Source organism: Podarcis gaigeae (genome assembly GCF_964106915.1).
Source record: "Podarcis gaigeae genome assembly, chromosome: 9".
In the NCBI taxonomy this organism is placed as follows: domain Eukaryota; kingdom Metazoa; phylum Chordata; class Lepidosauria; order Squamata; family Lacertidae; genus Podarcis; species Podarcis gaigeae.
Window position 1 is genome coordinate 2,406,596 of NC_139685.1, and position 26,884 is coordinate 2,433,479.

At 54.4% G+C, this 26,884-nt stretch overlaps 1 protein-coding gene and 1 long non-coding RNA gene across 2 annotated transcripts in view; both read left to right on the top strand.

The window, feature by feature from the left end:
* The window catches only part of TSPAN3 (tetraspanin 3), a 939,276-nt gene that overhangs the window by 727,374 nt on the left and 185,018 nt on the right, over positions 1–26,884 (top strand). The window lies entirely within an intron of this gene.
* LOC310853048 lies at positions 26,226–26,654 on the top strand. The gene is made up of 3 exons (XR_014568525.1): positions 26,226–26,372; positions 26,422–26,519; positions 26,599–26,654. It is a non-coding gene; the product is annotated as an uncharacterized lncRNA (long non-coding RNA).

A 26,884-nucleotide genomic window follows, 5' to 3' on the forward strand; every position in this document is an offset into this window, starting at 1 on the left:
TCAAGTGAATCCGAGGATTCCCAAAAGGGAGCCCCCCTGGTCAGGCCAAGGGGCAGTAGAGAGGGAGGCAGTCACAAGCAGGGGAACGAAGGGGGAATCCCCAGTGGGGGCTGGAGATCGGGACCGGCCTCTCCGTCGGAACGGAGTGAAGGGGGTGGAGTTGCCAGTGTGTCAGAAAGAGCAGAACAGGAAGCAGAGAGGGGAAGGAGTTCGGAGCAAAACGTCCTGCCGGAAGGGGAGGAGTGTAGTACCGAGAGTAGCGTAACGGTCGAAAGGAAGGTCAGAGGCAACGTACGCGCGCCAAGTTCAAATGTGGAGGCGCGCGGAAATGAGGAGAGCCCTGAGTAGGAGCCTGGTCCCAAAGCACGAAGGAGGGGGGAGCAGGCGGCAGAAGACTCAGCCTCGAGGGAGTCCCGGAGGGAGGGAGCACAGGGGGGCAGGAAGACCCTGCGGAAAAGGAAAGAGAGGAAAAGGTGGAGCAGTACAAGCCTCTTAAGCTGGTGCAGGGGCGGGACTGACTCAGAGGGGACTTCTAACATCTAAGGGTAACAGATGCGGAGCCACGGAGCTTGGATGTAACGACAACAATGTTCTTCAATAAAGCCTTTTGTATATAACTTGGACTGGATTTTGGTCTCTTGTGAGCTGGGACCTCGGGTGGCTCTGACAGTAAGTCCCCTCCCAAAGAACGCAAATTTTTTTTTTGCAAAGCTCACAAACGGTGACAGCCATGAGTGCGGAGGATCAGCTGACAGCACTGCGAACTACAGTTTCCGAACTCACCGCTGCAGTCCTTGCGTCTCAGAAGAAGCATGACGAAATGGAGAAGCGCTGCCAAGACCTGCAAACAAGGTGGGAGCGTGCAAGCAGGGAAGGGTTCCCAGGGTCCAGATCAGAGGGAATTGGACTTGGAAGGCGGGGGGGCAGCCTAGTCACCCACTTCGATGGGAACCTGAAGCACTACCCCAGTTTCAGAGCAGACGTTTTGTATGCATTGCACTTGCTTCGTCATGACTTTAAAGATGAGGAGGAGAAAGTGGGGTTTATTGTTTCTCACTTGCATGGGCCGGCCAGAGACTGGTTGCGCAATTTGTGGCGTGAAGATGGCCCTGCCCGCCGCGATTCTGATGAATTCATTAAAGCGATGGATGCCTGCTTCCAGTCAACCGTAGATTTGGATCTTGCAAGCAGGGAGATATTTGGACTGCGGCAAGGCAAAGCCACTGTGCGTCAGTACCATTCCAGATTTTTTGCTTTACTGACTGCGTTACGCTGGGAGAAAGACTGCACACCTGTGAGGGATTTGTTCTGGGAGGGTCTCAGCGGTCCCATAAAGGATGAACTTGCCAGGGGAGACAGACCTCAGACCCTGGAGGAGGTGGTGCAGAGGGCTCTGGCGATTGGGATACGTCACGAGGGACGTCCTTGGCACAATGAGGAAGAACGTCAGGTGCGTCCACCAGCGAGGACGTCTTCTTTCATCCCCAGGGAGTTCAGTCAGTCACATCCCCCGCCGCTGGGGAGGCAGGGGGAGGAGCCGATGGAACTTGGTGGTGCTAAGGCTCAAGCAACAGCCAGAGCCCCAGTTTCCGGTGCAGTAAAGGCGAAGCCTCCTAGAGGGACCAGGAAGTGTTACATTTGCGACAGTGCACTGCACATGGCGAAAGAGTGCCCCCAGAGGCTCCAGAAACACACTGCAGCTTTAGCGACGGTAGCTGCAGAAGTGATCCAGGAAGAGGAACCTCAAGGAAACGACAATGCCTGGCTGGAAGCAGAATTGCTGGGGCTCAGCCAGGCGAATCTGTAGAACAGTCCCCAGCGTCTTTGCAACCCACAGACCCTTTACCACCCAAGCCAGCGGTGCAGCTCACTGCAACACTTCAGTTGCCAAATGGGACCACCCTAGAAGTGCCCCTCACGATCGATTCGGGGAGCAACGCCGATTTCGTGGGGATGCAATTCGTCAAGCAGCATCGCATAGCGCTTCTGCCCGCCACAACGCCTCTGAACGTAGTCACGGTGGATGGCAGGAAATTGCTAGGAGGGCAAGTTGTGCAACAGACACCTCCCATGGTGATGCGGATTGGAGATCACCGAGAAGTCATTAGCTTCAATGTCACCCACCTGTCTGACACGCCTATAGTATTGGGCATGAGTTAGCTGGAGAGACACAGTCCTGCTGTAGCGTGGTACCAACGCCAGATCACCTTTTGTTCATCGTACTGTGCTCAAAATTGCATCCAGTCCTGCCAGGAGGTGGGGGCTGAGCACCAGCTGCGACTTGGCATGGTGCAGGCAGTACCTAGCAAGTACGAAGGGTTCCTGGAGGTTTTCTGCGAGAAGGAAGCTGACCAGTTGCCGCCCCACAGACCTTATGATTGTGCCATCGATCTGGTGCCGGGGGCACAGTTGCCGACTGCAAAGCTGTATTCCATGTCTGAGGACGAAATGCAAGAGCTCAGGGAGTTCATAGAGCACAATTTGAAGCGTGGATTCATCCGGGAATCGAAAGCAGTGGGGGGCAGTCCTGTGTTCTTTGTGAAGAAGAAGGACACGCCCCAAAAGAGACTCATTGTGGACTATAGAACCATAAACAGTATGACCAAACCCAAGGCCTTCCCCATGCCTAAGATTGATGATCTCCTAGCAACCGTGAGGAAGGGGAAGATCTTCACCAAATTGGATCTGCGTGGAGCGTATAACCTCATACGCATCCGGGAGGGCGATGAGTGGAAAACGGCCATGTTCACGCCTCTGGGCACGTATGAATACAGAGTTATGCCGTTTGGTCTCCAAAATGGATCTCACGTCTTCCAAGCCTTTATGCATCACGTGCTAGCGGGACTCCTCTACAAGAAATGTGTGTGTTTCCTCGACGACATCCTGATCTTTTCGGAGACGGAAGAGGCCCACGAGAGGGACGTAAAGGAAGTCCTGCAAAGACTACGGGAGAACAGGCTCTACGCCAAGTTAGAGAAGTGCCAGTTTGATGTGACGGAGGTGGATTTCCTGGGCTACAAGCTGTCCGACAAGGGGCTGGCCATGGACAGCGTCAAGGTCCGCGCGGTGTTGGACTGGAAGAGCCCACGCAATCGGAAGGAAGTCCAGAGATTCGTCGGCTTCGCCAACTTTTACCGCAAATTCATCAGAGGTTTTGCAAAGGAGACGGCAGCGATCACGGACACTCTGAGTTCCAAGAAGAAGAGGTTCGTGTGGACGGAACAGGCGGAGCGCTCTTTTCGGAAGCTTAAAAGCCTTTTCGCCTCCGAGGAGCAGCTGCTGCACGTGAATCCAGGCAGGCCCATGCGAGTGGAGACCGACGCGTCAGACAGGGCGGTTGGAGCCGTGCTCCTGCAAGAAGATCCACATGGGAACTGGAGACCCGGTGCCTTTTACTCCCGAAAGCTCAGCAAGGCGGAGCAAAACTACACCATATGGGACAGAGAGCTGTTGGCCATTCACGCAGCGTTCAAAGCGTGGCGACACTTCCTCATAGGAGCCAAGCACACAGTACAGGTCCGCACGGATCACAAGAACCTAGAGTATTGGCGCACGGCGAAGCTCCAAAGCCAGAGACACATGCGCTGGGCGGAATTCTTCGCGGATTTCGACTTTCGGATAGAGTACATCCCCGGAGATTCCAACGTTATAGCCGATGCGCTATCCAGGAAACCGCAATATCTCGATGAAGCGACACCAGTAGCAGCCAGGCACATTTTCGCACCACAGGCATGGTTGTGCGCTGCCATCACAGTAGATCTGGACGCGGTGCGACGCGCGTTGCAAGTGGATCAGTTCGCACAGTCCAAGATGGAGGAGTTGCGCAGAGGTGTGCAGAGTGGCGAAGATTTCCAACTACGCGACGGGCTGCTAACTCGCAAAGGTGCCCTCTACGTGCCAAGCGACGAGCTTCGCGCAAAGGTTCTGCAGCAGTTGCACGACGCCCCCAGTGCGGGCCACTTCGGCAAGGAGAAGACAATAGAACTGGTGGCAAGGGACTTTTGGTGGCCTCGGATGCGTGGAGAGGTAGCGGATTACGTCGCCAGGTGTGACACTTGTCAAAGGTCCAAGCCAGTACACCAGAAGCCAGCGGGGCTCTTGGAACCGCTGGAAACGCCACAGCAACCGTGGGAGAGGGTAGCCCTGGACTTCGTTACTGACCTGCCCAGCTCCAGAGGGAAGACGGCGGTACTGGTGGTTGTGGACCTGTTCACCAAGATGGCGCACTTCATTCCGTGCGCAAAGGTGGCGACGGCGGAACAGACTGCCAAACTCTTCATTGATCACGTGTTCAAGGTGCATGAGCTGCCGCAATCCATCCCGTCCGACAGGGGGCGCCAGTTTGTTTCCAATTTTTGGCAGAAGCTTTTAGGTATCCTGAACGTCAAGATCAACCTTACGTCGGCGAGACACCCACAGACCAACGGCCAAGCTGAGAGGGTCAACGCGATCATGCAGCAGTACCTGAGATGTTACGCCAATCAGCGACCCGCAGCTTGGGTGGACTACCTGCCGATGGCAGAGTTTGCCTACAACAACACGAAGCACTCGTCCACGGGGGTGACGCCGTTCTTCGCGAACAACGGTCGTCATCCCAGAACCTTCCCGGGGTTCGGGGCACCGAGAGAGGGGGTGCCACAAGAAGCCGACCAGTTTGCAGCGGAGCTGCAGGAGGTGCACGAAGAGTTGCGGAGACATTTGGAGCTGGCCAAGCAAGCATATAAGGTGCAGGCAGACAAAAACAGGAGAGCGGGGGAGGAGATCCAGGTGGGGGACTGGGTGTGGTTAGCGGCCCAAGCGATGCCAGCCAAGTCGTTGGCCAAGAAGAAGCTAGGGCACAGGCAGTTAGGGCCGTACCAGGTGGAGGCTAAGATCAACCCTGTAGCCTTTCGACTAGCCCTCCCCGAAGGTTCCAGGGTGCATCCGGTATTTCACAGGTCGGTGCTCACCCCCTACAAGGCACCGCACAGGTTTCAGGAGTCTGAAACAGTCCCGCAACTACACACTAAGTCACAGGAGAGGGAGAGGGCGCCTAGGGCCGAACCACTCAACGAGGTCACAGAATCCTGGACTCGAGATGGGGGAAAGAGGGGGTAGAATACTTTCTAGCCACAGAGGGCACTCCAGCCAGTGCCAACGGTTGGGTGCCGGGCTACGCTTTAGACGAACCTCTTCTAAAAGACGAGTTCCATGCCCTTTTCCCGCATAGACCCATGCCAGCCGAGTACTTTGATGACTGGCTCTTTACGCCCACACTCTCAGACAGTACTTTCCGGGGTTTTTCTTCAACCGAGGAGAGAACGCCAGAATCTAGCCCGCCCAGGGGATCGTGCTCAGGGGTGGACACAGAACCCTCTTATTGGTGGGACGAGCAACCAGAGGAGGACTGGCGCAGGAAATGGCTGACGGGACCTTGGCCGGCAGCACCAGACGAGGTACCAATGGAAGAGGGAGAAGAGAACACTTTGGGTCAAGAACCCGAATTCGAACACTCATACACCGAACTGCAAGCAGAGGATATGGAGGTACACAACCTGTATCCTGCATCCACCTCCGAAGAGCTGCAGCTCCTACAACCTGCACCCGATGGGCGGGAGGGGGGAAGGGGGGGCTTCGAGGGGGGGATGGATGTCAGGGTTTCAGGGACAGAGAGCGAGGGGGAGGGGTCCCAGGGCGACGAGGAAGAGGACGACGACGACCCGAGGTGGTCAGTGAGTCCGTCAAGTGAATCCGAGGATTCTCAAAAGGGAGCCCCCCTGGTCAGGTCAAGGGGCAGTAGAGAGGGAAGCAGTCAGAAGCAGGGGAACGAAGAGGGAATCCCCAGTGGGGGTTGGAGATCGGGACCGGCCTCTCCGTCGGAACGGAGTGAAGGGGGTGGAGTTGCCAGTGTGTCAGAAAGAGCAGAACAGGAAGCAGAGAGGGGAAGGAGTTCGGAGCAAAACGTCCTGCCGGAAGGGGAGGAGTGTAGTACCGAGAGTAGCGTAACGGTCGAAAGGAAGGTCAGAGGCAACGTACGCGCGCCAAGTTCTAATGTGGAGGCGCGCGGAAATGAGGAGAGCCCTGAGGAGGAGCCTGGTCCCAAAGCACGAAGGAGGGGGGAGCAGGCGTCAGAAGACTCAGCCTCGGGGGAGTCCCGGAGGGAGGGAGCACAGGGGGGCAGGAAGACCCTGCGGAAAAGGAAGGAGAGGAAAAGGTGGAGCAGTACAAGCCTCTTAAGCTGGTGCAGGGGCGGGACTGACTCAGAGGGGACTTCAAACATCTAAGGGTAACAGATGCAGAGCCACGGAGCTTGGATGTAACGACAACAATGTTCTTCAATAAAGCCTTTTGTATATAACTTGGACTGGACTTTGGTCTCTTGTGAGCTGGGACCTCGGGTGGCTCTGACACTAACCCTAACCCTAAGACTAACCCGAACCCGAACCCTAACCCTAACCCTAACCCTAACCCTAACCCTAACCCTATCCCTAACCCTAACCCTAACCCTAACCCTAGCCATAACCCTATCTGTCAGAGCCACCCGAGGTCCCAGCTCACAAGAGACCAAAGTCCAGTCCGGGTTATATACAAAAGCTTTTATTGAAGAACATTCTTGGTTTTACATCCGAGCTCCGTGGCTCTACGTCTGTTACCCTTAGACCGCTGAAGTCCCCTCTGAGTCAGTCCCGCCTCTACACCAGTTTAAGAGGCTTGTGCTGGACCACCTCTTCCTCTCCGTTCTTTTCCGCAGGGTCTTTCTGCCCCCCTGTGTTCTCTCCCTCCGGGACTCCCCAGAGGCTGAATCCTCTGACGCCTGCTCCCCCCTCCTTCGCGCTTTGGGACCAGGCTCCTCCCCAGGACTCTCGTCACTTCCACGCGCCTCCACATTTGAACTTGGCGCGCGTACGTTGCTTCTGACCTTCCTTTTGACAGTTACACTGCTCTCGGTACTACTCTCCGCCCCTTCCGGCAGGACGTCTTGCGCTGATCTCCTTCCCCCCTGTGCTTCCTGTTCTGCTGCTTCTGACACACTGGTAACTCCACCCCCTTCACTCCGTTCCGGCGGAGAAGCCGGTCCCGATTTCCAACTCCCACTGGGAGTTCCCCCTTCGTTCCCCTGCTCCTGACTGCTTCCCCCTCTAGCTCCCCTTGGCCTGACCAGGGGGGCTCCTCTTTGGGAGTCCTCCGATTCACTGGACGGACTCATGGACAACCTCGGGTCATTGTCATCCTCTTCCTCGTCGTCCTGGGATCCTTCCCCCTCGCTCTCTGTCTCCTCCCCACCTGCGCCTCTCTCCCTGAACCCCTGACACTAACCCTAACCCTAACCTCAACACTAACAATAACCCGAACCCGAAACCTAACCCTAACCCTAACCCTAACCCTAACCCTAACCCTAACCCTAACCCTAACCCAACCCTAACCCTAACCCAAATCTCTACCGTAACCTCAACCCTAACCCTAACCCTAACCCTAACCCTAACCTAACCTCTACCCTAATCCTAACCCTAACCCTAACCTAACCTCTACCCTAACCTCAACACTAACCCTAACCCTAACTCTACCCTCAAACCCAATCCAAACCCTAATTCGATCGTCAAACTCAACTCCAATCCAAACCCTAACCCTAACCCTAACCGAAGCCTATCCCTAACCCTAACCCTAACCCTAACCCTAACCCTAACCCTAACCCTAACCCTAACCCTAACCCTAACCTAACCCTAACCCTAACCCTAACCATATTGATTGATTGATTGGTTTATTATGGCCATTGGCCCATATCTAAAAACAATACATCAAAATTTATCCATAAACAATACAATTTAAACAGTTCCAAGTTAAAACACCCCTATAAAACCAATTTTACTTCAATTAAGTAAACTATACACAATAAGCTCCCTCTATGTCAACCGCAATTCAAATCCCTCAGATTTTGGGGGATATGCGTCTTAGTTCTGGCACTTATTGATGGTTCTTAAGTTTGGCTAAGCTGTCAGAGTCATACAGTGATCCATTTCTCCTCTTATGAAATAAGACATTAATCAGGTATCTAGCGACTGCAAGGGATCTACTTCGTCATTTAATAAGTATATTATTTGGGCTTCCTGAGGTCTGTCAGCTATTCTCGATAAATATGGGGCCAGAAACTTGGACCGTGAAGCCGAATGTATAGGACAACAGAAGATTATATGATATAACGATTCTGTAGATCCACTTTTACAGTCACAGAGGAGTGAGATCTGTCCGTTGGAGAGTCTGTTACCCAACACATTTGATGGGAAAACATTGAATCTAGCCTTTATAAAGGCGTACCTGTGCATCACCACAGATAAGGTAGTTAAGTAAGATGGAAGCTTTGTTGGTGGTGTTAAGCCAAGGTTTATCGGCGAACAGGTGCCTCCACCTGTCGCAATATTAAACTGTAAATCCATCTCCTCTAATTTGTGAGTTATAATTCTCTTGGCAGAAATTAAATCCAATTTTAGTAATTCAGATGGAGATAGTCCTAAGGACACAAGTTTCCCATGTATTATTTTTGCCCAAGGGCTAGGGAAGTCGTCTCTCCAGAGACATTGTATCAAGTGGAAATTTGGAAGTTTATGCCATAATGCCAACCAGTAACAGAGGATGCATTTCCATAATGTGGTTTCTAGAGATGTAACATTTAGTTCGAGACGTATAGCAGTATTGCCTACACACCTGGGTAATTTTAGCAACCTTCTTAGCAGCTGGTTTTGGATTACCTCCAATTGGGTTAGATTAACAAAGGACCCCCATATTGGGATTGCATATTGTCAGGGGTTCAGAAGGAGAGACACAGGAGGGGGAGCAAATGGAGAGTGAGGAGGAGGAGTACGAGGGGGGCGCAGGCAGTGACAGTGGCCAGAGTTATTCCACAAGCCTCTCTAGCGAATCGGAGGACTCACAGAAGGGAGCGCCGGTGGCCAGAGCAAGGGAGATTCCAAGGGAGAAACCTCAAGAGGGAGGGGCCAGCGGGGAGTCCCTGAACAGCAGCTGGAGATCAGGGCCAGCGTCTCCACCAGAGCGCAGTGGGGAGGGGGAGTCCCAGGAGTCGGGACCAGTGTCCTCACCACCAGAGGGAGGAGAGGAGTCAGGTTTGGCAACACCCACATCAGGAAGCGGGGAAACGGTCAGAAGGAAAGTCACCGGCTGGGCGCGCGCGCCAAGTTCAAATGTACAGGAGCGCGGCACAGCGGGGAGCCCGGGAAGGGAGCCAGGTCCTAAAGCCCGTCGGAGGGAGGGGCAAGACTCAGGAGGCTCCGCGTCAGAGGAGTCCAGGAAGGAGGGAACCCCAGAGGGCAGAAGGACCCAACGCAGGAAAGAGCAGCGCAAGAGGTGGAGCCGGGCTAGAATCTTAAACTGGTGTGGGTGGAGCAGTGAGTCAGAGGGGACTTAGCCGGTCTAGCGTTAAGACGTGGGCCTGCGCGCCCAGAGCTTGGAAATGGAAACTAAACTTCAATAAAGACTTTTGTATATAATATCCACTGGGCGTTGGTCCTCTGTGAGCTGGGACCTAGCGGCAGTCCTGACAGTAAGTCCCCTCACCATTTTCACCAATTTTGCAACCTCGTGGAGTGCGGGAAAGCAGCGAGGGGTGAAGATTGGTGCTTCGCGAGCTCACGAAAAACAGGGAAATGACTACCGAAGAGAGGATAGCGAGTTTGCAAAACGCAGTGACGCAGTTGACTGCAGAAATTGCGGCTTCCAGAAAGAAAGAACAGGAAGCAGCTGCTGCCTGCCAGGATCTGCGAACCAGGTTAGAAGTGCTAAGTACACAGAGGCTACCAGCCACCAGACCAGAAGGGATTGGGCTGGGAAACAGAGGAGGGAGCCTGGTATCTCACTTCAATGGGGACCTGCAGGAGTATCCTAACTTCAGAGCAGATGTGATTTATGCATTGCAGCTGCTTGACAAAGACTTTAAAAATGAGGGAGAGAAAGTGGGATTTATTATTTCGCATTTGCGGGGGGAGGCAAAATCGTGGCTGCGCAATCTATGGAGAGACAAGGATCCAGCCCTCCAAAATGCGGCTGCCTTCATTAAAGTGATGGATGCGTGTTTTTTATCTGAGATTGATGTGGATATCGCTAGGAGGGAGATTCACGGACTAAGACAAGGTAAAGCCACTGTGAGGCAATATCGTGCACGTTTTTTCGGATTGGTGAATGTACTAGCCTGGGAGAAAGAATCGCCTGCCGTCAGAGACCTGTTCTGGGAGGGGTTGAGCGGAGCTGTGAAAGACGAGATCGCAAGGGGGGGAAGACCACAAACCACCAAGGAAGTGGTGGAACGGGCACTCTCCATTGGGGTTCGGTTGGAAGGACGCCCTTGGGGCAGGGAGGAAGGGCATTTGGGACGCACGCCAGCGAGAGGACTGCCTCCCTTCCCCAAGGAGGCGGCGCGCGCTCGATCCATGCCTCCGCTGGGAGGGGGAGAGGAGCCGATGGAGATAGGTGGTGCTAAGGCTCACTCCACAGTCGGAGCCCTAACTCCGGGAGCAGTCAAGATGAAGCCTCCTAGAGGAACCAGGAAGTGCTACATCTGCGACAGTGCTCAGCATATGGCAAAAGAGTGTCCCCAGCGGTTTCACAAGCATACTGCAGCCGCAGCGACAGTAACAGACGCAATTCAGCAGAGGGAGTCGCAGCAGGAAAACTCCACTGTCTGGCTGGAGATGGCGTCTCTGGGGACCAGCCAGACAAGTCAGTGAAGCAATCCCCAGGGATCTTACAGCCCACCGACCCCCTCCCACCCAAACCAGTAGTGCAGCTCACCGCATCCCTTCAGCTCCCCAATGGGCTACTGGTGGAAATTCCCATCACCGTCGACTCGGGGAGCAATGCAGATTTTATAGACATGCAGTTCCTCCAGCAACATGGCATAGCCCTTCTGCCAGCGGCGGTACCTCTGAAGGTCGTCACAGTGGACGGCAGGGAGCTACTGGGAGGGCAAGTGCTACAGCAGACGCCGCCAATGGTGATGCGCATTGGAAACCACCGTGAGGTCATCAGCTTCAACGTCACCCACCTGTCAGACACGCCCATAGTGTTGGGAATGAGTTGGCTGGATAGGCACAGCCCGGCATTAGCTTGGTACCAGCGGCAACTGACCTTCGGCTCCTCTTACTGCGCAGAACACTGCATCCTGGCGGACTTGGAAGATGAGGGGCACGAGGATGGACCACAGCTGAACTTGGGCATGTTGCAAGCGGTGCCTAACAAATACAAGGAGTTTTTGGAGGTCTTCTGCGAGAAAGAGGCGGATAAGCTGCCACCCCACAGACCCTACGACTGCAAGATCGACCTCCTGCCCGGGGCGACGCTCCCGACGGGGAAACTGTACTCCATGTCTGAGGATGAATTGCAAGAGCTCAGGGAGTTCATAGATCACAACCTGAAGCGGGGATTCATCCGGGAGTCCAAGGCGGCAGGAGGCAGTCCCGTGTTCTTTGTAAAGAAGCGGGACACGCCCCAAAAGAGGCTGGTCGTTGATTTCCGCTTCTTGAACCTCAAGACCAAGCCCTCAGCATTCCCTATGCCCAAGATCGATGACCTGCTGGCGACGGTGAGGAAGGGTCGCATCTTTACCAAGTTGGATCTGCGCGGAGCGTACAATCTCATTCGCGTACGGGAAGGCGACGAGTGGAAAACAACCATGTTTACGCCGCTGGGCACTTATGAATACAGAGTTATGCCTTTTGGATTAAAAAATGGTTCCCACTGCTTTCAAGCCTTCATGCATCATGTCTTGGCGGGTCTCCTCTACAAGAAGTGCGTCTGCTTCCTGGATGACATCCTAATCTTCTCGGAATCGCCGGAGGCTCACGAGAGGGATGTTAGGGAAGTTCTGCAGAGGCTGCGGGAGCACAGGCTGTACGCCAAGCTGGAGAAGTGCCAGTTCGACAAGACGGAGGTGGATTTCTTGGGCTACAAACTGTCCGATAAGGGACTGGCTATGGACGGTGCCAAGGTACGTGCAGTACTGGATTGGAAGAGCCCACGCAATAGGAAGGAAGTACAGAGGTTTGTCGGTTTTGCCAACTTTTATCGCAAGTTCATCAAGGGTTTCGCCATGCAGACAGCGGCCATCACCGACACCCTCAGTTCCAAGAAGAAGAGGTTCATCTGGACGGAGCAGGCAGAGCAGTCCTTTCAGAAGCTCAAGCAGCTCTTCGCTTCCGAAGAGAACCTACTGCACGTAAATCCCAGCAGGCCCATGAGAGTGGAGACGGACGCCTCAGACAGGGCCGTGGGAGCCGTTCTGTTGCAGCAAGACCACCAGGGGGACTGGAGGCCGTGCGCTTTCTACTCCAGAAAACTCAGCAAAGCGGAGCAGAACTACACCATTTGGGACAGGGAGTTGCTGGCCATACATGCAGCCTTCAAGGCGTGGCGGCACTTCCTCGTCGGAGCCAAGCACACGGTGCAGGTCCGCACAGACCATAAGAACTTGGAGTACTGGCGCACGGCGAGGTTCCTGAACCAGCGACACATCCGCTGGGCGGAGTTCTTTGCAGATTTCGACTTCAGAATTGAGTACATCCCAGGAAACAGCAACGTCTTGGCGGACGCGCTGTCCAGAAAACCGCAGTATCTGGAGGCAGAGGCACCGGCGGCGGCCAAGCACATTTTCACACCACAGGCGTGGGCATGCGCGTCAGCCACGGTGGACCTGGACGCGGTGCGCCGCGCGCTGCAAACGGACTCGTTCGCCCGAGCCAAGATGGAGGAGGTGTGCAGTGGCAAGGCGAGGGGCGACGAATTCCAAGTGCGAGACGGCCTGCTCCTACGCAAGGGAGTCCTCTACGTACCAGGAGACAACCTCCGCGCGAAGGTCCTGCAACAGCTGCACGATGCTGTCAGGACTGCCGCTAGGTCCCAGCTCACAGAGGACCAACGCCCAGTGGATATTATATACAAAAGTCTTTATTGAAGTTTAGTTTCCATTTCCAAGCTCTGGGCGCGCAGGCCCACGTCTTAACGCTAGACCGGCTAAGTCCCCTCTGACTCACTGCTCCACCCACACCAGTTTAAGATTCTAGCCCGGCTCCACCTCTTGCGCTGCTCTTTCCTGCGTTGGGTCCTTCTGCCCTCTGGGGTTCCCTCCTTCCTGGACTCCTCTGACGCGGAGCCTCCTGAGTCTTGCCCCTCCCTCCGGCGGGCTTTAGGACCTGGCTCCCTTCCCGGGCTCCCCGCTGTGCCGCGCTCCTGTACATTTGAACTTGGCGCGCGCGCCCAGCCGGTGACTTTCCTTCTGACCGTTTCCCCGCTTCCTGATGTGGGTGTTGCCAAACCTGACTCCTCTCCTCCCTCTGGTGGTGAGGACACTGGTCCCGACTCCTGGGACTCCCCCTCCCCACTGCGCTCTGGTGGAGACGCTGGCCCTGATCTCCCGCTGCTGTTCAGAGACTCCCCGCTGGCCCCTCCCTCTTGAGGTTTCTCCCTTGCTCTGGCCACCGGCGCTCCCTTCTGTGAGTCCTCCGATTCGCTAGAGAGGCTTGTGGAATAACTCTGGCCACTGTCACTGCCTGCGCCCCCCTCGTACTCCTCCTCCTCACTCTCCATTTGCTCCCCCTCCTGTGTCTCTCCTTCTGAACCCCTGACATCCATCCCCCCCTCGAAGCCCCCCCTTCCCCCCTCCCCCTCTTCCGGTGCGGGTTCCGGGTGCTCCATTGTTGTAGGGGTGAGTCCAGGATACAGCTCGTCCCCTGAGGCTTGCAACCATCGAGATAAGTCCGGGAAGTCCCCCATGGGCTCGTCGACGACGACCTCCTCCGCTTCCATCTCCTGCGCGGTGTGCTCGAAATCTGCGCTCGACCCCAAATCACCCAAGAGCCCTCCTCCCCCTGTTGTTTGATGGGGGTCCACCTCCCAGGACCCCTTCGGCATGTCTCTGCGCCAGCCCACCTCGGGTTGGTCCTCCCACCAATAAGATCCCCCCGTGCCAAAACCTGAAAGTGATCCCTCCGGAGAGCTGCCTCCCGGAGCCGAGTCCTCAGCTGACGAGAAACCCCGGAAAGTGCTGGCCGAGAGTGTGGGTGTGAACAAACAATCCTCGAAAAAGCCCGCCGGCATAGGCTTGTGCGGGAAGAGTGTGTGGAATTCTTCCTTGAGCAACTGCTCTTCCACTGCGTAATCCGGCACCCACCTGTTGGCGCTGGCCGGGCTGTCCTCCGTGGCGAGAAGATATTCAATCCCGTCCTCCCCCCACCTTGAGTCTAAAATCTCAGTGGCTTCATTAAGTGGCTCCCCTTTCGGCGACCCCCCTTTTTTGGGCGCTTCTCTGAGCGGGTCTGGCGCCTTCCCCGGTGCTTGAAACCTGTGGGGCTCTCTGTAGGGCGTGAGCACTGATCTATGAAAGACCGGGTGCATTCTGGAACCCTCCGGGAGTGTCAACCGGAAGGCCACTGGGTTGATCTGCGCCTCTACTTGGTAAGGCCCTAGCTGCTTGTGCCCTAGTTTCTTCTTGGCTAACGATCTGGCTGGAACTGCTTGTGCTGCCAACCAGACCCAGTCTCCCACCTGGATGTCCTCCCCAACCCTCCTGTGTCGATCTGCCTGCACTTTGTAAGCCTGTTTTGCCAACTCTAACTGCCTCCTGAGCTGCTCGTGGATCTCCTGCAACTCCGCTGCCACTTCCTCTGCTCCCTGTGGCTCCCCCTCCCGCACTGTGTCCAGACCCGGGAAGGTTCTGGGATGCCTCCCGTAGTTGGCGAAAAATGGGGTCACCCCCGTGGACCCGTGCTTCGTGTTGTTGTAGGCAAACTCGGCCAACGGTAGATAGTCCACCCAGGTCGATGGCTGCTGGTTCGCGTAGCATCTCAGGTACTGCTGCATGATGGCGTTGACCCTTTCCGCCTGCCCGTTAGTTTGCGGGTGTCTCGCCGACGCCAGGCTGACCTTGACGTTCAGGAATCCCATCAGCTTTTGCCAGAAGTTGGAGATGAACTGGCGCCCCCGGTCGGACAAAATAGACCGTGGTAGGCCGTGCACCTTGAACACGTGGTCTATGAACATCTTAGCGGTCTGCTCGGCCGTGGCCACCTTCGCGCACGGAATGAAGTGGGCCATCTTGGTGAACAGGTCCACTACCACGAGCACTGCCGTCTTGCCCCTTGAGCTGGGTAGATCTGTGACAAAGTCCAGGGCTACCCTCTCCCACGGTACGAACGGTGTCTGTAGCGGTTCCAACAGGCCCGCCGGCGGCTGGTGCACAGGCTTAGCCCTTTGGCAGGTGTCGCACCTATTGACATAGTCCGCGACATCCCCCCGCATCTTAGGCCACCAAAAGTCTCTGGCTACTAAGTCCACCGTCTTCTCCTTGCCGAAGTGCCCCGCGCTGGGCGCGTCGTGCAGCTGTTGCAGGACCTTCGCGCGGAGGCTGTCTCCTGGTACGTAGAGGACTCCCTTGCGTAGGAGCAGGCCGTCTCGCACTTGGAATTCGTCGCCCCTCGCCTTGCCACTGCACACCTCCTCCATCTTGGCTCGGGCGAACGAGTCCGTTTGCAGCGCGCGGCGCACCGCGTCCAGGTCCACCGTGGCTGACACGCATGCCCACGCCTGTGGTGTGAAAATGTGCTTGGCCGCCGCCGGTGCCTCTGCCTCCAGATACTGCGGTTTTCTGGACAGCGCGTCCGCCAAGACGTTGCTGTTTCCTGGGATGTACTCAATTCTGAAGTCGAAATCTGCAAAGAACTCCGCCCAGCGGATGTGTCGCTGGTTCAGGAACCTCGCCGTGCGCCAGTACTCCAAGTTCTTATGGTCTGTGCGGACCTGCACCGTGTGCTTGGCTCCGACGAGGAAGTGCCGCCACGCCTTGAAGGCTGCATGTATGGCCAGCAACTCCCTGTCCCAAATGGTGTAGTTCTGCTCCGCTTTGCTGAGTTTTCTGGAGTAGAAAGCGCACGGCCTCCAGTCCCCCTGGTGGTCTTGCTGCAACAGAACGGCTCCCACGGCCCTGTCTGAGGCGTCCGTCTCCACTCTCATGGGCCTGCTGGGATTTACGTGCAGTAGGTTCTCTTCGGAAGCGAAGAGCTGCTTGAGCTTCTGAAAGGACTGCTCTGCCTGCTCCGTCCAGATGAACCTCTTCTTCTTGGAACTGAGGGTGTCGGTGATGGCCGCTGTCTGCATGGCGAAACCCTTGATGAACTTGCGATAAAAGTTGGCAAAACCGACAAACCTCTGTACTTCCTTCCTATTGCGTGGGCTCTTCCAATCCAGTACTGCACGTACCTTGGCACCGTCCATAGCCAGTCCCTTGTCGGACAGTTTGTAGCCCAAGAAATCCACCTCCGTCTTGTCGAACTGGCACTTCTCCAGCTTGGCGTACAGCCTGTGCTCCCGCAGCCTCTGCAGAACTTCCCTAACATCTCTCTCGTGAGCCTCCGGCGATTCCGAGAAGATTAGGATGTCATCCAGGAAGCAGACGCACTTCTTGTAGAGGAGACCCGCCAAGACATGATGCATGAAGGCTTGAAAGCAGTGGGAACCATTTTTTAATCCAAAAGGCATAACTCTGTATTCATAAGTGCCCAGCGGCGTAAACATGGTTGTTTTCCACTCGTCGCCTTCCCGTACGCGAATGAGATTGTACGCTCCGCGCAGATCCAACTTGGTAAAGATGCGACCCTTCCTCACCGTCGCCAGCAGGTCATCGATCTTGGGCATAGGGAATGCTGAGGGCTTGGTCTTGAGGTTCAAGAAGCGGAAATCAACGACCAGCCTCTTTTGGGGCGTGTCCCGCTTCTTTACAAAGAACACGGGACTGCCTCCTGCCGCCTTGGACTCCCGGATGAATCCCCGCTTCAGGTTGTGATCTATGAACTCCCTGAGCTCTTGCAATTCATCCTCAGACATGGAGTACAGTTTCCCCGTCGGGAGCGTCGCCCCGGGCAGGAGGTCGATCTTGCAGTCGTAGGGTCTGTGGGGTGGCAGCTTATCCGCCTCTTTCTCGCAGAAGACCTCCAAAAACTCCTTGTATTTGTTAGGCACCGCTTGCAACATGCCCAAGTTCAGCTGTGGTCCATCCTCGTGCCCCTCATCTTCCAAGTCCGCCAGGATGCAGTGTTCTGCGCAGTAAGAGGAGCCGAAGGTCAGTTGCCGCTGGTACCAAGCTAATGCCGGGCTGTGCCTATCCAGCCAACTCATTCCCAACACTATGGGCGTGTCTGACAGGTGGGTGACGTTGAAGCTGATGACCTCACGGTGGTTTCCAATGCGCATCACCATTGGCGGCGTCTGCTGTAGCACTTGCCCTCCCAGTAGCTCCCTGCCGTCCACTGTGACGACCTTCAGAGGTACCGCCGCTGGCAGAAGGGCTATGCCATGTTGCTGGAGGAACTGCATGTCTATAAAATCTGCATTGCTCCCCGAGTCGACGGTGATGGGAATTTCCACCAGTAGCCCATTGGGGAGCTGAAGGGATGCGGTGAGCTGCACTACTGGTTTGGGTGGGAGGGGGTCGGTGGGCTGTAAGATCCCTGGGGATTGCTTCACTGACTTGTCTGGCTGGTCCCCAGAGACGCCATCTCCAGCCAGACAGTGGAGTTTTCCTGCTGCGACTCCCTCTGCTGAATTGCGTCTGTTACTGTCGCTGCGGCTGCAGTATGCTTGTGAAACCGCTGGGGACACTCTTTTGCCATATGCTGAGCACTGTCGCAGATGTAGCACTTCCTGGTTCCTCTAGGAGGCTTCATCTTGACTGCTCCCGGAGTTAGGGCTCCGACTGTGGAGTGAGCCTTAGCACCACCTATCTCCATCGGCTCCTCTCCCCCTCCCAGCGGAGGCATGGATCGAGCGCGCGCCGCCTCCTTGGGGAAGGGAGGCAGTCCTCTCGCTGGCGTGCGTCCCAAATGCCCTTCCTCCCTGCCCCAAGGGCGTCCTTCCAACCGAACCCCAATGGAGAGTGCCCGTTCCACCACTTCCTTGGTGGTTTGGGGTCTTCCCCCCCTTGCGATCTCATCTTTCACAGCTCCGCTCAACCCCTCCCAGAACAGGTCTCTGACGGCAGGCGATTCTTTCTCCCAGGCTAGTACATTCACCAATCCGAAAAAACGTGCACGATATTGCCTCACAGTGGCTTTACCTTGTCTTAGTCCGTGAATCTCCCTCCTAGCGATATCCACATCAATCTCAGATAAAAAACACGCATCCATCACTTTAATGAAGGCAGCCGCATTTTGGAGGGCTGGATCCTTGTCTCTCCATAGATTGCGCAGCCACGATTTTGCCTCCCCCCGCAAATGCGAAATAATAAATCCCACTTTCTCTCCCTCATTTTTAAAGTCTTTGTCAAGCAGCTGCAATGTATAAATCACATCTGCTCTGAAGTTAGGATACTCCTGCAGGTCCCCATTGAAGTGAGATACCAGGCTCCCTCCTCTGTTTCCCAGCCCAATCCCTTCTGGTCTGGTGGCTGGTAGCCTCTGTGTACTTAGCACTTCTAACCTGGTTCGCAGATCCTGGCAGGCAGCAGCTGCTTCCTGTTCTTTCTTTCTGGAAGCCGCAATTTCTGCAGTCAACTGCGTCACTGCGTTTTGCAAACTCGCTATCCTCTCTTCGGTAGTCATTTCCCTGTTTTTCGTGAGCTCGCGAAGCACCAATCTTCACCCCTCGCTGCTTTCCCGCACTCCACGAGGTTGCAAAATTGGTGAAAATGGAGAGGGGACTTACTGTCAGGACTGCCGCTAGGTCCCAGCTCACAGAGGACCAACGCCCAGTGGATATTATATACAAAAGTCTTTATTGAAGTTTAGTTTCCATTTCCAAGCTCTGGGCGCGCAGGCCCACGTCTTAACGCTAGACCGGCTAAGTCCCCTCTGACTCACTGCTCCACCCACACCAGTTTAAGATTCTAGCCCGGCTCCACCTCTTGCGCTGCTCTTTCCTGCGTTGGGTCCTTCTGCCCTCTGGGGTTCCCTCCTTCCTGGACTCCTCTGACGCGGAGCCTCCTGAGTCTTGCCCCTCCCTCCGGCGGGCTTTAGGACCTGGCTCCCTTCCCGGGCTCCCCGCTGTGCCGCGCTCCTGTACATTTGAACTTGGCGCGCGCGCCCAGCCGGTGACTTTCCTTCTGACCGTTTCCCCGCTTCCTGATGTGGGTGTTGCCAAACCTGACTCCTCTCCTCCCTCTGGTGGTGAGGACACTGGTCCCGACTCCTGGGACTCCCCCTCCCCACTGCGCTCTGGTGGAGACGCTGGCCCTGATCTCCCGCTGCTGTTCAGAGACTCCCCGCTGGCCCCTCCCTCTTGAGGTTTCTCCCTTGCTCTGGCCACCGGCGCTCCCTTCTGTGAGTCCTCCGATTCGCTAGAGAGGCTTGTGGAATAACTCTGGCCACTGTCACTGCCTGCGCCCCCCTCGTACTCCTCCTCCTCACTCTCCATTTGCTCCCCCTCCTGTGTCTCTCCTTCTGAACCCCTGACAGACGCGCCCAGCGCGGGGCACTTCGGCAAGGAGAAGACGGTGGACTTAGTAGCCAGAGACTTTTGGTGGCCTAAGATGCGGGGGGATGTCGCGGACTATGTCAATAGGTGTGACACCTGCCAAAGGGCTAAGCCTGTGCACCAGCCGCCGGCGGGCCTGTTGGAACCGCTACAGACACCGTTCGTACCGTGGGAGAGGGTAGCCCTGGACTTTGTCACAGATCTACCCAGCTCAAGGGGCAAGACGGCAGTGCTCGTGGTAGTGGACCTGTTCACCAAGATGGCCCACTTCATTCCGTGCGCGAAGGTGGCCACAGCCGAGCAGACCGCTAAGATGTTCATAGACCACGTGTTCAAGGTGCACGGCCTACCACGGTCTATTTTGTCCGACCGGGGGCGCCAGTTCATCTCCAACTTCTGGCAAAAGCTGATGGGATTCCTGAACGTCAAGGTCAGCCTGGCGTCGGCGAGACACCCGCAAACTAACGGGCAGGCGGAAAGGGTCAACGCCATCATGCAGCAGTACCTGAGATGCTACGCGAACCAGCAGCCATCAACCTGGGTGGACTATCTACCGTTGGCCAAGTTTGCCTACAACAACACGAAGCACGGGTCCACGGGGGTGACCCCATTTTTCGCCAACTACGGGAGGCATCCCAGAACCTTCCCGGGTCTGGACACAGTGCGGGAGGGGGAGCCACAGGGAGCAGAGGAAGTGGCAGCGGAGTTGCAGGAGATCCACGAGCAGCTCAGGAGGCAGTTAGAGTTGGCAAAACAGGCTTACAAAGTGCAGGCAGATCGACACAGGAGGGTTGGGGAGGACATCCAGGTGGGAGACTGGGTCTGGTTGGCAGCACAAGCAGTTCCAGCCAGATCGTTAGCCAAGAAGAAACTAGGGCACAAGCAGCTAGGGCCTTACCAAGTAGAGGCGCAGATCAACCCAGTGGCCTTCCGGTTGACACTCCCGGAGGGTTCCAGAATGCACCCGGTCTTTCATAGATCAGTGCTCACGCCCTACAGAGAGCCCCACAGGTTTCAAGCACCGGGGAAGGCGCCAGACCCGCTCAGAGAAGCACCCAAAAAAGGGGGGTCGCCGAAAGGGGAGCCACTTAATGAAGCCACTGAGATTTTAGACTCAAGGTGGGGGGAGGACGGGATTGAATATCTTCTCGCCACGGAGGACACCCCGGCCAGCGCCAACAGGTGGGTGCCGGATTACGCAGTGGAAGAGCAGTTGCTCAAGGAAGAATTCCACACACTCTTCCCGCACAAGCCTATGCCGGCGGGCTTTTTCGAGGATTGTTTGTTCACACCCACACTCTCGGCCAGCACTTTCCGGGGTTTCTCGTCAGCTGAGGACTCGGCTCCGGGAGGCAGCTCTCCGGAGGGATCACTTTCAGGTTTTGGCACGGGGGGATCTTATTGGTGGGAGGACCAACCCGAAGTGGGCTGGCGCAGAGACATGCCGAAGGGGCCCTGGGAGGTGGACCCCCATCAAACAACAGGGGGAGGAGGGCTCTTGGGTGATTTGGGGTCGAGCGCAGATTTCGAGCACACCGCGCAGGAGATGGAAGCGGAGGAGGTCGTCGTCGACGAGCCCATGGGGGACTTCCCGGACTTATCTCGATGGTTGCAAGCCTCAGGGGACGAGCTGTATCCTGGACTCACCCCTACAACAATGGAGCACCCGGAACCCGCACCGGAAGAGGGGGAGGGGGGAAGGGGGGGCTTCGAGGGGGGGATGGATGTCAGGGGTTCAGAAGGAGAGACACAGGAGGGGGAGCAAATGGAGAGTGAGGAGGAGGAGTACGAGGGGGGCGCAGGCAGTGACAGTGGCCAGAGTTATTCCACAAGCCTCTCTAGCGAATCGGAGGACTCACAGAAGGGAGCGCCGGTGGCCAGAGCAAGGGAGATTCCAAGGGAGAAACCTCAAGAGGGAGGGGCCAGCGGGGAGTCCCTGAACAGCAGCTGGAGATCAGGGCCAGCGTCTCCACCAGAGCGCAGTGGGGAGGGGGAGTCCCAGGAGTCGGGACCAGTGTCCTCACCACCAGAGGGAGGAGAGGAGTCAGGTTTGGCAACACCCACATCAGGAAGCGGGGAAACGGTCAGAAGGAAAGTCACCGGCTGGGCGCGCGCGCCAAGTTCAAATGTACAGGAGCGCGGCACAGCGGGGAGCCCGGGAAGGGAGCCAGGTCCTAAAGCCCGCCGGAGGGAGGGGCAAGACTCAGGAGGCTCCGCGTCAGAGGAGTCCAGGAAGGAGGGAACCCCAGAGGGCAGAAGGACCCAACGCAGGAAAGAGCAGCGCAAGAGGTGGAGCCGGGCTAGAATCTTAAACTGGTGTGGGTGGAGCAGTGAGTCAGAGGGGACTTAGCCGGTCTAGCGTTAAGACGTGGGCCTGCGCGCCCAGAGCTTGGAAATGGAAACTAAACTTCAATAAAGACTTTTGTATATAATATCCACTGGGCGTTGGTCCTCTGTGAGCTGGGACCTAGCGGCAGTCCTGACACATATGCTATTGTTGCAATCACCTTTGCCTTGAAAACTTTTAACACTGATGGAATATGGAAAGCCCCATCTGAAAAGAAAAAACGCAGTAGCGCAAAGGAAAGGGCTTTAGCTCTATTTAATACATATGCCAGATGGACCTTCCAGCCCATGTTGTGTTGGAGAAGGACTCCCAAGTATTGAAATTTAAAGACTTGGTCAATGGCTTTTCCGTCTATTCTCCAATTATAGGTTTTTCGACTCTTGGTGAAAATTAGAACTTTGGACTTGGCATGATTAATTGTAAGAAAATTTGATTTGCAGTAAGCATCAAAAATTTTCAGTGCCCTCCTAAGGCCTACTCTTGAGAAAGATAGGATCACTGCGTCGTCTGCGTAGAGTAGAAGGGGGCAACGATATTAGGCAAGGCGGGGGGCATGGATTGTTTCTTGAGAATCTATCAGAGGCGCCCTCATATCACTTATAAATAGATTAAAAAGGGTCGGAGCAAGGATACATCCTTGACGGACACCTCTATTGATGGTTACTGAATTTGAGAGGTCGCCGGCCGGAGTGATTCTCACCCTTGCGGCTGATCCGTCATGCAATTTAGTTATTAGCCACAAAAGTCTTTTGTCTATTCCCCATCGTGCTAATTTCCCCCAAAGTAATCCCCTGGGGATGCTGTCAAAAGCGGCCTTTAAATCAATAAAGGCTGCACAAAGTTGGCCTCTATTTGGGGCGGAATATTTCCGGGCAAGGTGGTATAAAACTAAGACATGATCAACCGCTGACTGATTCGGTCTAAAACCAGCCTGTTCAGGCCCAATCAGGTTGTTCTCTTCGGCCCACTTAGTAAGCTTAGTTAACAAGAACCATGCATATATTTTCCCAATTATTGACAATAAACTGATATTCCTGTAATTTCCCGGGTCATCTGTCGAGCCCTTTTTATGAATTGGAATAATAATCGCATCCTTCCATATTCTTGGAACCTTCCCACTGTTGTTTACGGCATCAAAAGTAACGGCCAGGATTTTCGCCCACCAGTGTGCATGAAGTTTTATAGCTTCCGCCGGGACTAGGTCGGGACCGGGGGCTTTTCCAACTTTGAGATTGGAAATGAGTCCGTGGATTTCTTCCGGGTCAGTGGGTGGCCAAAGAGGGAGCTGCTCATAGAATCCATCGATTTTATTAATATTAAGGTCTGGTAAGGCAAAATAGTTCCTTAGAAATGATTCCCAAACTGGGGCAGGAATAACGGTTAGTGGGTAACTTTTAGATTTTCTGTTAACCAACAGCCAGAATTTTCGGGAATTATGGGTATTTGAGGCAGCTATAAGTGCATGCCAGCGGTTCAGTTGCCATTCCTGTTTGGCCTTTTTTTGCACATATTTGTAAGCTGATTTTGCCTGATAGTACTCCTTGGGAAGCATAGTCGCCCCTGAGGATTTGTAATCATTATAAATAGCACAAAGATGTTGTTTGGCTTGTTTGCAATTACGGTTAAACCACAGTGCACCTGTCTTGGAGTGGGCCCAATTTACCTGGTGGGTTGGGACAGTAAAGAATGACGTGAGGTCATTCAACAGATTGGCAAATAGATTAATAGTTTGATCGTGTTCATATGAGGTTATGTCAAGGGCTGAATAGGTTTGTACGATCTCCTGCTGAAAAAATTGAGAATATTTTTGAGCCTGCGTTACAGACCACTTTATACCCTTCACTCGTAATGCCGTATTAATTCCCTCTACGGGGTTTTCTGTGTTAGTGTCTAATTGAGTTGGATGACTGTACTCGTCCCCGTGCCAGTCTAGGTCAAACATAGCAGCAAGTGGAAGGTGGTCACAACCCTAACCCTAACCCTAACCCTAACCTCAACGCTAACCCTAACCCTAACCCTAACCCTAACCCTAACCCTATCCCTATCCCTATCCCTATCCCTATCCCTATCCCTATCCCTAACCCTAACCCTATCCCTAAGCCTAAGCCTAACCCTAACCCTAACCCTAACCCTAACCCTAACCCTAACCCTATCCCTATCCCTATCCCTATCCCTATCCCTATCCCTATCCCTATCCCTAACCCTAACCCTAACCCTATCCCTAAGCCTAAGCCTAAGCCTAAGCCTAACCCTATCCCTATCCCTATCCCTATCCCTATCCCTATCCCTAACCCTATCCCTATCCCTAACCCTAACCCTAACCCTATCCCTAACCCTAACCCTAACCCTAACCCTAACCCTATCCCTATCCCTATCCCTATCCCTATCCCTATCCCTATCCCTAACCCTAACCCTATCCCTAAGCCTAAGCCTAAGCCTAAGCCTAAGCCTAAGCCTAAGCCTAACCCTAAACCTAACCCTAACCCTAACCCTAGCCCTAGCCCTAGCCCTAGCCCTAGCCCTAACCCTAACCCTAACTCTAACTCTAACTCTAACTCTAACCCTAACCCTATCCATAACCCTAACCGTAACTCTAGCCCTAACTCTAACTCTAACTCTAACTCTCTAACTCTAACTCTAACTCTAACTCTAACTCTACCCTAAGCCTGACTATAACCTTAACCCTAAGGCTAACCATAACCCTAACCATAACCCCAACTTTAACCCTCACCCTAACCCTAACCCTAACCCTAACCTTCACCCTCACCCTAATCATAACCCTAACCCTAACCCTAAACTCTACCCTAACCCTAACCCTTACCCTTACCCTTAACCCTAACCCTAACCCTAACCTCAATGCTAACCCTATCCCTATCCCTATCCCTATCCCTAACCCTAAGCCCATCCATAAGCCTTACTTTTACCATAACCTCAACCCTAACCCAATCTCTATCGCTGACCCTGACCCTAAACTCAACTCCAAGCCTGACCCTAACCCCAACCCCAACACAACCCAAACGCTAACCCTAACCCAAACGCTAACCCTAACCTAAGCATAAAACCAAACCCTAACCCTACATTTACCATAACCTCAACCCTAACACTATCTCTATCTCTGACCTTGACCCTGACCATGACCCTAAACTCAACCCCATGCCTGACACTAACCGTAACACTAATATTAACCCTAACCCTAACCCTATCCCTAAACCTAACCTTAACCTCAGGCCTAACCCTAACCCTAACCCTAAAGTTAAGCAAAAACCTAACCTTAGCCTGTAACCTAAACCTAACCCAAACCCTAAGCCTCACCATAAACCTAACCTCTACCCTAACCCAACCCTAACCTTAACCCTAACCCAAATCTCTACCCTAACCTAAACCCTAACCCTAACCCTTACCCTAACCTCAAACCTAACCCTAACCCTAATTCGAGTGTCAAATTCAACTCCAATCCAACCCTAACCCTAAGCCTAAAGCTAAGCCTAAGTCTAAACCTAAGCCTAACCTAATCCAAACCTCAATCTCTACCCTAACCCTAAACCTAAGGTTAACCCTACCCTAATCCAAACCTCGTTCTCTACCCTAACCCTACGTTTACCATAACCTGAACCCTCACACTATCTCTATCACTGACCTTGACCCTGACCCTGACCATAAACTCAACCCCAAGCCTGACACTAACCCTAACCCTATCCCTAAACTTAACCTTAACCTCAGACCTGATCCTAACCCTAACCCTAACCCTAACCCTAAACTTAACCAAAACCTAACCCTAGCCTGTAACGTAGCCTAACCCTAACCCTAAACCTCACCATAACTCTATACTCTAAACTAACCTAACCCTAACCTTAACCAAAAACCCTAACCCTAACCCTAAGCCCATCCATAACCCTTACCTTTACCATAACATCAACCCTAACCCAATCTCTATCGCTGACCCAGGCCCTAAACTCAACCCCAAGCCTGACCCTAAACACCACACCAAAACAAACCCTAACCCTAACCCTAACTTTAACCCTAACCCTGACCCTAACTCTAACTCTAACCCTAACCCTAGCCTGTAACCTAACGCTAACCCTAACCCTAACTATAACCCTATACTCTAACCTAACCTAAACCCTAACCCTAACCCTAACCCTAACCCTAACCCTCACCCTAACCCTAACCCTAACCCTAACCCTAACCCTAACCTTAACTTTATTTTTTTAAATAATATTTATTCAAAGTTTCATGAATACATAAATATGAAAAAAGAAAAAAAAAACAGAAAAATACAACAAAAAGAATAAAATAAAAAGAGAAAAATCAAAAAAGAAGAAAAATGCTGTCAGGGGCTCAGGAGCAGAGGCACAGGAGAGGGAGGAAATGGAAAGTGAGGGGGAGGAATCCGAAGGGAGCGTAGGCGGTGACAGTGATCAGAGGGATTCCATGAGCCTCTCCAGCGAATCGGAAGATTCACAGAAGGGAGCGCCGATGGCCAGGGCAAGGGGGGTGCCAAGGGGGAAACCCCAGAAGGAAGGGGCCAGCGGGGACTCCCAGAGCAGCAGTTGGAAATCAGGACCAGCTTCCCCACCAGAGCGCAGTGGGGGGGGAGGAGTCCCAGGCATCGGGACCAGTGTTTTCACCACCAGCGAGAGGAGAGGAGTCAGGATTGGCCACGCCTCCATCGGAGAGCGGGGAAACGGTCAAGAGGAAAGTTACCGGCTGGGCGCGCACGCCAAGTTCAAATGTACAGGCGAGCGGCACAGCAGGTAGCCCGGATAGGGAGCCAGGTCCTAAAGCCCGCCGGAAGGAGGGGCAAGACTCAGGGGGGTCAGCGTCAGAAGAGTCCAGAAAGGAGGAAACCCCAGGGGGCAGAAGGACCCAGAGGAGGAAAGAACAACGGAAGAGGTGGAGTAAGGCTAGAGTCTTAAACTGGTGTCTAAGAGGCAGAGACTCAGATGGAGCTTCGCCGATCTAAGCTCTAAGACGTAGAGTTGCACGCTGCGGTTTGGAAATGGAAACTAATCTTCAATAAAGACCTTTATACGTTATTACTGACTAGTGTTGGTCCTCTGTGAGCTGGGACCTGGAGGCAACTCTGACAAATGCAAA